The following is a 9,818-nucleotide window of genomic DNA, read 5'->3' as shown; positions in this document are numbered from 1 at the left end:
ATAGTCGTCGAAACAACGATCGACTTTCCCTTGTCCAAAGAATTCCATCCACGAGATCCATCACGCTCGCTTTACACCTCTTTTACCTTCCATCTCTTCTCTTTTCCTCCGCAATTAAAACCCTTCTAAGAGACAACTCGCGTCGAAACTCGCCCTCCCGCTGATCCTCCCCATTCCGGATCGATCCGATCGAACCCAGCCTCCCCCTCCCCTCGCCCCAGCCGCGAGACAGACGCTTCCTCGGTTGGAAAGATCGAAAAGCGCGAGAAGAAGAAGAAAAAGAAGAAGAAGAAGGGGGGAGAGAGAGAGAGAGTGGCGAGAAAGAAAAGAAGCGCGTTCCCTCGATCCGCTCAGCTGTTCTGCGCGCAGACACGTGCGCGCGTGGTTGGCGGGGGCGAAACTCTGTGTGCGGCGTGTGCGTGACGTGTACGTGTAGTAGGGAGCCCCACGCGTGTATACACGTTCTATATACGTGGCCGCGGCTGCGGCGGCGGCGGCGGCGTTCGCCACACTCCGTGGCTAGCGTGTACATGCGCGTGTGCGCCCCTACGAGTACGTGTGCTGTCGCACACACGCGTGCGACCAGATCGCGCCTGTCTGTGTGGAGACCCAAACGAAGGGAGGCAAGCCAGTAAGCTCGGGCGCGCCGCGGCGGCGAGAGCAGCCATTTTACTCGAATCCGGGTGGAAAAGCGACGCGGGTGCCGGTCGCGGCGGTCGGTCGATCGGTCGGCGCCGATCTCTCTGTGCTTTCGAACCGAACCTCGCTCCTTCTTTCGTCTCGAGATTCCCCGACAAAGGGGGGGAGAGGATCAGGTGGGGGCTGGTTGCCACGTTGCCGGGGGGGAGCAGGAGGGGAGGAGGATAAATACCTGGAGTGGTACTTCGCGGGGGCGGGGGAGGGAGGGAGGGAGGGAGGGAGAGGGAGAGACAATCGTCCGGTGAGTGAGTTTCTCGAGTGGACACACACGCACAGAAGGGGAAGTTATTGCGGAAGTTCCTGGTGACAGGAGAAGGTAGTTGAGCTGCGTGCACGTGTGCCATAGGGGGAGGGAGAGGAGAGAGGGAGATCGTTCTCTCTCTCTCTCTTTCTCTCCGTCTTTGTCCAAGCTTCTCGCTTTTCCACTTCTTCTTCTTCTTCTTCCTTCTCTTCGTATCCCTTTAGCCTCTCTCCGTCTCTGTCTCTCCTTTCGCTACTCGGTCGTCGCCTCTGTTTATACTGCTCGGTGTCTGTCGTTGCCTCGGTGTGTTTCTGCCCAGGTGTACGTGTGTGGGTGTCCGAGAAGTCGCATCCGAGAAGACGGAGCACGAGGCCGAGAGAGAGAGAGAGAGAGAGAGAGGGAGCGTAGCACGAGGTGAGGCCATTCGTTGTGCGCAGGACCGTTTAAATTCGCCGCCTGCTTTGCATACCGCGTTTTCGCCGGCCCTACTCTCCGCCACCTTCCTCCATCCTCCTCCCGCCCCCGACGGCGCGCACAACGACACCCTCCCCTCCTCCCCCCCTCGGTGCCCGCCGACACTCTCGCGACCCGCCCTTCGCGATTTTCCGCGACCAACCCCTTTCGACAACCGCTCTCCACGAATTTTCCACGACTTTTCCTCTCCCTCTCTCTCTCTCTTCTTTTTATCCGCCGCTTTTATCCATCGCGATTGGACGAAATTGGGATCTCTTGACCGAAATGTTTGACGGTCGAACAGTTGGAACAGTTGAAATTGTGGAGGGAACGGAATTATTATTATTTGATACAGCGAATCGAAGAAGTGGGGTTAAATTAGTTTAATTGGCTCGTTTATTGTTTATTCGATTGTTTACATCGATTGTTTACGAAGATTGTTTTATCAACGGTCGATACGTTTTTAATTTTTTCGCTAATCTGCTACAATTGGATTCACCTGCTGTCAATTAACCCGTTCACGCTTGACGTTATTGATGACTGTCTCGTCGGTTATTCTTAAATTTTATGATACGTATTATTTGAGATAAGCATTGTTTCGAGAAGATGATTAATGGTAAATGTAATTATGGATAAAAATTTCCAATCGAAACATGGTTGAAATTGTTCACGAGGAGGACGGCTGGCTACTTTTTCTACGGTGCGGCGGCGGCCACGCTAGAGACAGCATTGACCTAGAAATTCGCAGACAAGTGAAGAGCATCGTCGGGTTTCAAGGGCCGCGTTACAATCCCGTGGCGCGGAAGACTTTTCTGCCCGAAGCGGATTCTCGTAAAAATCAACGTCTATTGGAGAAAAAGGGAAAGGAGAGGGAGGGAGGGAAGGGAAAACAGTGGAAGAAAAATCGAAACACGTTCGGTGAACGAAAGTTTTTCTAATTAGCTACGTCGCTTTTGTATCGAAGATGGTATAACTCTCTCTAATTTTTTCCAAGTAAAAACAGTTATTTACTAATTGTATAAAATTTTTGACTAAGCAATTTCATATTTCGTATTTACATTGACCATATTGGATTAAATATCAGAATCTAATAATTGATAGAATTTCTTTAAATTTGAAAAAAGTAAAAATTGATGCAACAATAAAGAAATTAATAGAAAAGTTGGAGGGAAAATAATAATAAAAAAAGTTTCTTTCTTTAAATTATCTTATTAATAATTATATATAGAGTTACAGATCTTTATCGAAATTTTTATCATCTCTTTCGAAAACGATTCCTTCTCTCTCGGATACGATAATATATTCGCGATATCTATTCTTATTGACAAAGAAAAACGACGAATGACCTATCTGATTGTTAGATATTACTCTTACCAATCTCCTTCCATCACTTTGTTCTAAAAGTTGTCGAACAAAAGCGAAATTCCAGCTCCGCTAATATTTTAACACGAGTATACGACGCTCGAGCCCAGCATCCGTACGTCGCCGTTAAATGCTGTCTCACGTAATGAGCGACTTGGCTCCAACGGGCGCATATTTTCTTTTATGATGCCTAAATATAATCTTAACGATGTTCTTATGGCCTAGACCAGTCGCTGCTGTGAGAAATTTGAAATTTTGCAGGGCTTTCGATCCGTATTCGGCAGCTCGAATCGATCCTCTCAGTTGTCTTGTCGTGTTCGATCCCTTCCATATCGCGCGCGTATTGTTTCGAATCTGTATGCTTCAAATTCCCTTATTATCAAACAGAATTTTGTGGCAGAGTAACCTTACTTTCTACTAATATTTGGACAATGAACGCTTGTTTCCATATACGTTGCACGTAATGCCTTCCGCTTTGTTGCATCACCAGTTGCCTGATTATACGTTTAATTACTCGACGAATCTGTTAATTTTCCTTCTAAATTAATTTAAACATTGCAAATTTATTATTCTTTGATTTTTCATCGTGCCTATTCACACTCGTGCTCGCCTTGTCTGGATAACTCATTAGAAATATTCTCTAGTGTGGAAGTCTGATTATCAATAAGCTAGAACACGTATCATTATTATTATTTATTACATTTGAAAAATTAAATGTTATTCGTGTATCGTAGCATGGAAATGTAGAATATATATTATATACAATGCACGATATTCATTCACATTTATCGCCTAGTAAATTTAGAGAGGAAAATTATTTTAATTATTTATTATAAATTGTCAGAAACAATATATATATAAATACATTTATGTTCTTGATAATGTTTCAAGTAATATTAAAAATACAATCTTAAAAGTTAAAGACAAACGAAGATGCTTTCCTAGTATTCGAAACACGGGTTTTCTCGAAAGCGCCCTCTGGATTCCCCTATAATTCCCCCAAATCATTCGCTCCTCGACACGAAGAGCCCGATTCGACGGGAAACTCTGGCCTGGCGCGGAGGATTGAAGAAAGGTTAAAGCAAGTGGAAATATTCAGCGCGACAAAACTATTACGATCCACATTGCGTCCGTTTCTCCCGTTTGAATATTTAATGCTGGCACGATGGAATAAATAACGATCGCGATTCCGGTCACAGCCCGCATGAAAATGTATCGCACGCAAGAAACCGGATTCCGGATTAATAATCCGCGCACAAAATTAAGTTTTTTTCTCCCCCTTTGGGGGCAGCCGGTGGACCGAATTATCGTCTTTTCCTCCCCGTTATTTCCTCCGCCGTTTCCCCTTCCCCCCCTTCCCCTCTCCTCCCTGCCCGTCGCGATCAACGATCGCGGTCACGTAGCTGGCTGGCCGACTGTCGATCGCTCGCCGCTCGTCACGTGTCACCCGATTTTCCCATAAAACCTGCCCAACGAGTCTCGATCGATGCCAATCAGCGATTATTATCCGCGTGCCCGCCGATCCTCCATCTTTTCACGATCGCGTTAGATCGTGCTACCTTGCCGATTATCTCTCTCCCCGCCGCGAAAAACTCGACGCTCGTGCGTTCCACGATCTTGTGCGTGTCTCTTCTTCTTCTTCTTTTTTCTTTTTTTTCTTTTCGATTTCCTTTGACGTTGTTTCTCGATCGATTGAGTAAAGTTATCTTAGGGGGCTTTGAAAAATTCTAGGGATATATTAGATTTCACGATGATTTAGGTATTGTATTGAGATATGAATGTAACGAAAGTGTGATTGTAAAAATATTTTTTTTTTTAGGTATAGTTGATTGATTGTATAATTTTGACAATAATTCATCGTTTATTTATTTTTAATTTTATTAAGAGAGATTTTTTCTTTTGTTAAGCGAATAGGTTGAGAGGATAGATATTTGGAAATAATATTTTGTAAAAATAATAGTTTCAATGGATCTTTGTGCTCTTTCATTAAAATTTCTTTAGACTTGTCTTTCATATATTAAATATTTGCACTGTCTATACTATTCAAATTTCTGTTATAAATCTATTGATGAGTTTTTTTATAATTATATATTGAATCGAAAGCTACTTTTTTGCCAGACTATATCAAACTTTTATAGCACGTTTTAATACAATTTCGATCCTTAATGAAAGATCCATAAATAAAGAAATTATCTCTTCCACAAATTCTTCTACTTTTAAAAGGATAAAAAAAAAAAAGAAAAAGAAGCAATTCCTCTTCGATTTCGGCTACGTCCATTCGCGGCACAAACTGTTCGACGATCGATTAAAGTTGTGGTTTTAACATCAATTAGCGCGCGATCGTATTTCTTTATCGTTCCTCCATTACGGTTTCCCCCCGAATTTTCGCTGACGGAACAACCCCCCCCCTTCCTTTTTTTTTAATTGCCATGTACCCGCCAACTTTTACATATTTTTATATATTTTCTTTCTTCACCCTTCCCTCCGTGCCTCCCAGTGACATTTGCGTGCGCCTGGACAGGGGTACGTCCGCATCGACACGCTAGACGACAATTAACTCGACAAACCGTGCAACCGCCATCCTCTCTCGCCTCCTTCCCCCCCCCCCCTCAGTCACTCGATCTACTCCCTTTCGCGCAGCAGAGAGAGGGTGTAAACCCGTCATTATCCTGATTATTCTTCTATGTCGGCTAATCACAAGCTGTCACTCGTGTCATTGTTTCACTATGGATCATTATTTCTTCTTTTCTCTTTCTTCTTCTTCTTCTTTTATTCTTTCTTCTGTTCTTCTTCTTCACAAGATCGTGTTCCTTTTTTGTTCTGAACCATAGTCCATTAATTAAGCTACTGGAAATGGAAATGTGGATGCATATCTTTGAGACGAGATGCGTTGGTTATCTATTAAACGAATAGTTTAATTTTTGAGATTTTAATTTTACGGATGAAATGCGCATGTTTCTTTAATTAAACTTTTGATTAAAATTAAGAAACTCGATGTGTTTTTTAGAGATTTGAAATGAAATCCAATTTGTTGTTATTTGTTTCTTCTAGAAAGAGTGTTCATGTTTTGGAAATGGTTGTTAGAAAGATATTTTATGCAAGGAAAAATTAAAAGCTTCTTAACTTTGAATTCTTATGAAATTATTTATTTGTGCCAATTACTTTAAAATTGATAGAATCTTTCTTCTTTCGATAAAAAATTTTATTTTTGTGCAATTATCTTAAAAATTTTTAAATATTTTTTCTGAAACTTATTCTTCCACAGGGATCTAATCAAAATTATAAATCTGTCTAGGAAAAGCTTTTATAACGCAGCCTTTCATCTGGCACTCGTACAAAGTGAGATGCCAAGATACATTTTGTCACAGAATTTAATGAATATTTGGTCGAGTTTCCTGTATTCATTAATTCCTTCGATATTATTTATTATTATTTTATATTTTATATATTTTATTTGTGGAAATATCTAAATAAACTTGTAAATACACAAATGATATTTTATAAATTTCCAATAAAATTTAATATTATACGGTAAATAGAAAATGTATCACGGTTGTACTATTGCCACGAATTTATTCATAGATCTATTGATGGGGAAGTGTTGTCGGATTTGTGGATTCAAAAGTAAATCAATTTACTTGCAGTGTGAATCTAACCGTGAAACAATTTGAACTCTCGAATTCGAATATTTCTAAAAACTGTCGCGTTACCTAGTTTTTATTATTTTTCGAGAATGTTTGCAGACAATTTGTGCGGACAATAATTTTGTTGATTTCGAAGAAGGCCTGTCGGATCAAGAATTATTCGACAGCTCGAAATTTCGATTTTGGTAAACCAATGTTGACACGTACGTACGTGAAATTTGTTCCAAAATTATAGGAAATAATTTTTCTACAGATAACCGTATTTACATCTTGTTTATATTCATATAAATTGCATGTTCGATTGAAAATAAAAAAATTCTAATCCTTCTCTCTAATCCTTCAAAATATACCGATTTTCAAATTTAGAAATGAAAATTTGTATCGAATTCTTTTGGATTTCATTTATTCATAATTTTCCATAAAAGATCTTCACTAATTTAATAAGATCCATTCTTATTAATTTAAAAAGAAAAAGCTTTGATAAAGTTTATCTTTGTATAATCAATTTTGTATTCAACAACAATTCAAAACATAAATTGTTTTATCAATTCCCAATCTTTTGATACATTTCACTTTTTATTTTGTACTAACTAAATATATAACGTGGCTAAAATAAGAATAAATAAAGTGACGCTTCCATATCCAAAGTGGCTCTCTACTAGAAAAATACAACAGTTTCACAAGTCATTCCTCAAATTCTCACTGCTAATATTCCCATCCACCAAAGTAAACAATTCATTTCAACGCATATTTTCACATCTCTCCATATAAAATTCTCAATTACAAAACCATCACAACTATTTCACAATCTCGATAAAAATTATTCATTGCACATTAATATTCATCATCCACACATACACACACACGTATACGTATATCACAATCATCCAAAATCAAAATTCTCAATTCTCGATCTCAAAACACAAATTGTCCATCGCGAAGGGAATGAGAAGAAAAACCGATCTTCTCAATTCACAGAATCGTCACGATTATTTCTCAATCTCGATAAAAATTATTCATTGCACATTAATATTCATCATCCACACACACACACACACACGTATACGTATATCATAATCATCCAAAATTTTCAATTCTCGATCTCAAAACACAAATTGTCCATCGCGAGGAGAGAAAAGAAAAACCGATCTTCTCAATTCACAGAATCACGACTATTTCACAATCTCGATAAAAATTATTTATACACATTAATATTCATCATCCACACACACATACACGTATATGTATATCACAATCATCCAAAATCAAAATTCTCAATTCTCGATCTCGAAACACAAATTGTTCATCGCGAAAGGAAAGGAATGAAAAGAAAAACCGATCTTTTTAATTATAGAACCATCACAACTATTTCACAATCTCGATAAAAATTATTCATTACATATTAATATTCATCTACACATACACACACACACTTACGTATACGTATATCACAATCATCCAAAATCAAAATTCTCAATTCTCGATCTCGAAACACAAATTGTCCATCACGAGGAGAGAAAAGAGAAACCGATCTTCGTAACTGAAATTCTCTCACCTCGCCTCTTCCCGGCCAAACTTCCAACTAGAGCGAACGATTCGTCTGTAAAGAGAGAGAGAGAAAGAGAGAGAGAGAGAGAGAGAGAGAGAAAGAGGGTAGGAACCGTTGAAAGGGGTGAGGCGGCGATAAAGCGGCTGGCAGGATGAGCGACGAGCGAGTCGCGCTCGGCGCGGCTCTGTGGCGGGAGAGAGAGAGAGAGGGCGTCTGAGACGGGCGCGCGAAAGAGACGGCGAAATATAAAATAACGGGCGACGGGTGTACCCGGTTAGACTATATGCTCTAATTTTAGGCGATCGCCTCGCTCCCTCACCCGAGGATTATAATTAGATACAAAAATACCCCGACCGCCACCCACCCACCCAGCGCCGCCGACATGTCGAGCGAAAGCGCGGGTGCGTTTCACGGTAGATGTATGTCCGTGAGAGAGAAGAGCTCGCGTTTCTCTCTCTCTCTCTCTCTCTTGTTGCTTCTCGCTTGCTTCGCGGCCAACGTGTTGCAACGCGTGCAACACTTACTTCGGCGGAGGGAGAGAGAGGATCGTTTTGCTCCACTTAGTCTTGTCCGGTTAATTATTCAAGCTGTAAACCTGGCTGACTAATTGTTAATCTTGAATAATAGATAAGACGGGAGTGGCTGCTCGATGTAAATTATTGGAGGCTTTCGAAAATTATCGTAAGGTTAGTTTATTATTATTAGTTTTCTCTAATATCCTCGATTCATCTTTCAGGATGAAAGTATATTTTGAGGATGGAGAGAAGGGTTTGAGTAGAAAGAAAAAAGGGGGTCGCGTTTCAAGAACGCGTTTTGAGGAATAGACGAGGTGTACGACAAGTTTCTTAGAAGGTATGGATTCAGTTTCTGTGAAAAGTTGGACGTATCGAGCGAAATGTTGGACGATGGTTATTTACGTGACGGATAAATAATTAATTAACGTGACTTGAAAGGATTCAAAGAATGTAACAGCTGCTCCCGTCCCGGTCTACTGCTATAGTGTTCGCTCACCCTACCCTCGTCGGGGTGGCTAGTCTAATATAAGGCAAGCGAGTCTCTCGTTTAGGGGCTGTGGTGGGGGCAGTCACCCCTAATGCAGGGGAGGTAATTATTATACGAACCAATCGATACTTCGATGAACGAGTCCGGTTCTTCGGCGAAAGAAAAAAAAAAAAAGGAAAGCGCGTTGCTCGAGCTTCTTTCATCGAATTGATTGCGTTCCCAGGTGGAGGAGCTATTTTATTCCTTTGTGAAGTGGAGTTTTTGAATTAAATTCTCCCCTTATTAAATAGTATTTTATCCTTGGGTAAAAATCTAAAATTCTTCTTTGAAATTTCGTTTCCTTACAATTTTTTTTTTAAACAATTATTTATACTCGATGTCTGTAATAAGAAACGTTCATTTGTTTTCCAGAGAATGAGGAAATCTAGAAAATCTAGAATTTCGAATGATTCGAGTGTTATTCCAGTAGTTCTATTTAATTCTATTTTAATTGCGAAACGAAATCGAGATTATTTCTGAAATCATCGACTGCAATATATTTGATCCGATTGGAGCCGAGATCACACACAATCGCAAAACCGTTCCCTCCACCCTGTTTTAAAAACACGTTCCGCCACGCAGCGAGAAGCATTTTCATGCGGCCGCGTTTGCAAACTTGTACGCGTTCGAGCCAGAGGGAAACTATTAATAATGCCAATAATTACCAATTATTTTTAAATGCCAAGAGACCAAAGTTAATTTCGGCACGTGAGCTCACGCTCTCCCACGCCGGCGTCTCGTGTGCATGCACAATACTTAAATATTCGCCGGTTGGTCCGATCTTCACGGTATAATACACACAGTTGGAATAATGCATTGCGTGCAATTT

The 9,818-nt window shown here is 40.5% G+C and overlaps 1 protein-coding gene across 2 annotated transcripts in view; it reads left to right on the top strand.

Annotated features, from left to right (window-relative positions):
- Positions 1-918: 918 nt before the first annotated feature.
- The window catches only part of LOC410304 (zinc finger homeobox protein 4), a 429,015-nt gene continuing 420,115 nt past the window's right edge, over positions 919-9,818 (top strand). For both annotated transcript variants that reach the window (XM_026443963.1, XM_026443961.1), the window contains exon 1: positions 919-1,015. The gene's annotated coding sequence lies outside the window, so the exon portion shown is untranslated. The remainder of the gene's footprint in view (positions 1,016-9,818) is intronic.

This window comes from Apis mellifera, linkage group LG11 (assembly GCF_003254395.2).
Source record: "Apis mellifera strain DH4 linkage group LG11, Amel_HAv3.1, whole genome shotgun sequence".
NCBI classification, from domain to species: domain Eukaryota; kingdom Metazoa; phylum Arthropoda; class Insecta; order Hymenoptera; family Apidae; genus Apis; species Apis mellifera.
This window is presented reverse-complemented; position numbering and strand designations above follow the sequence as displayed.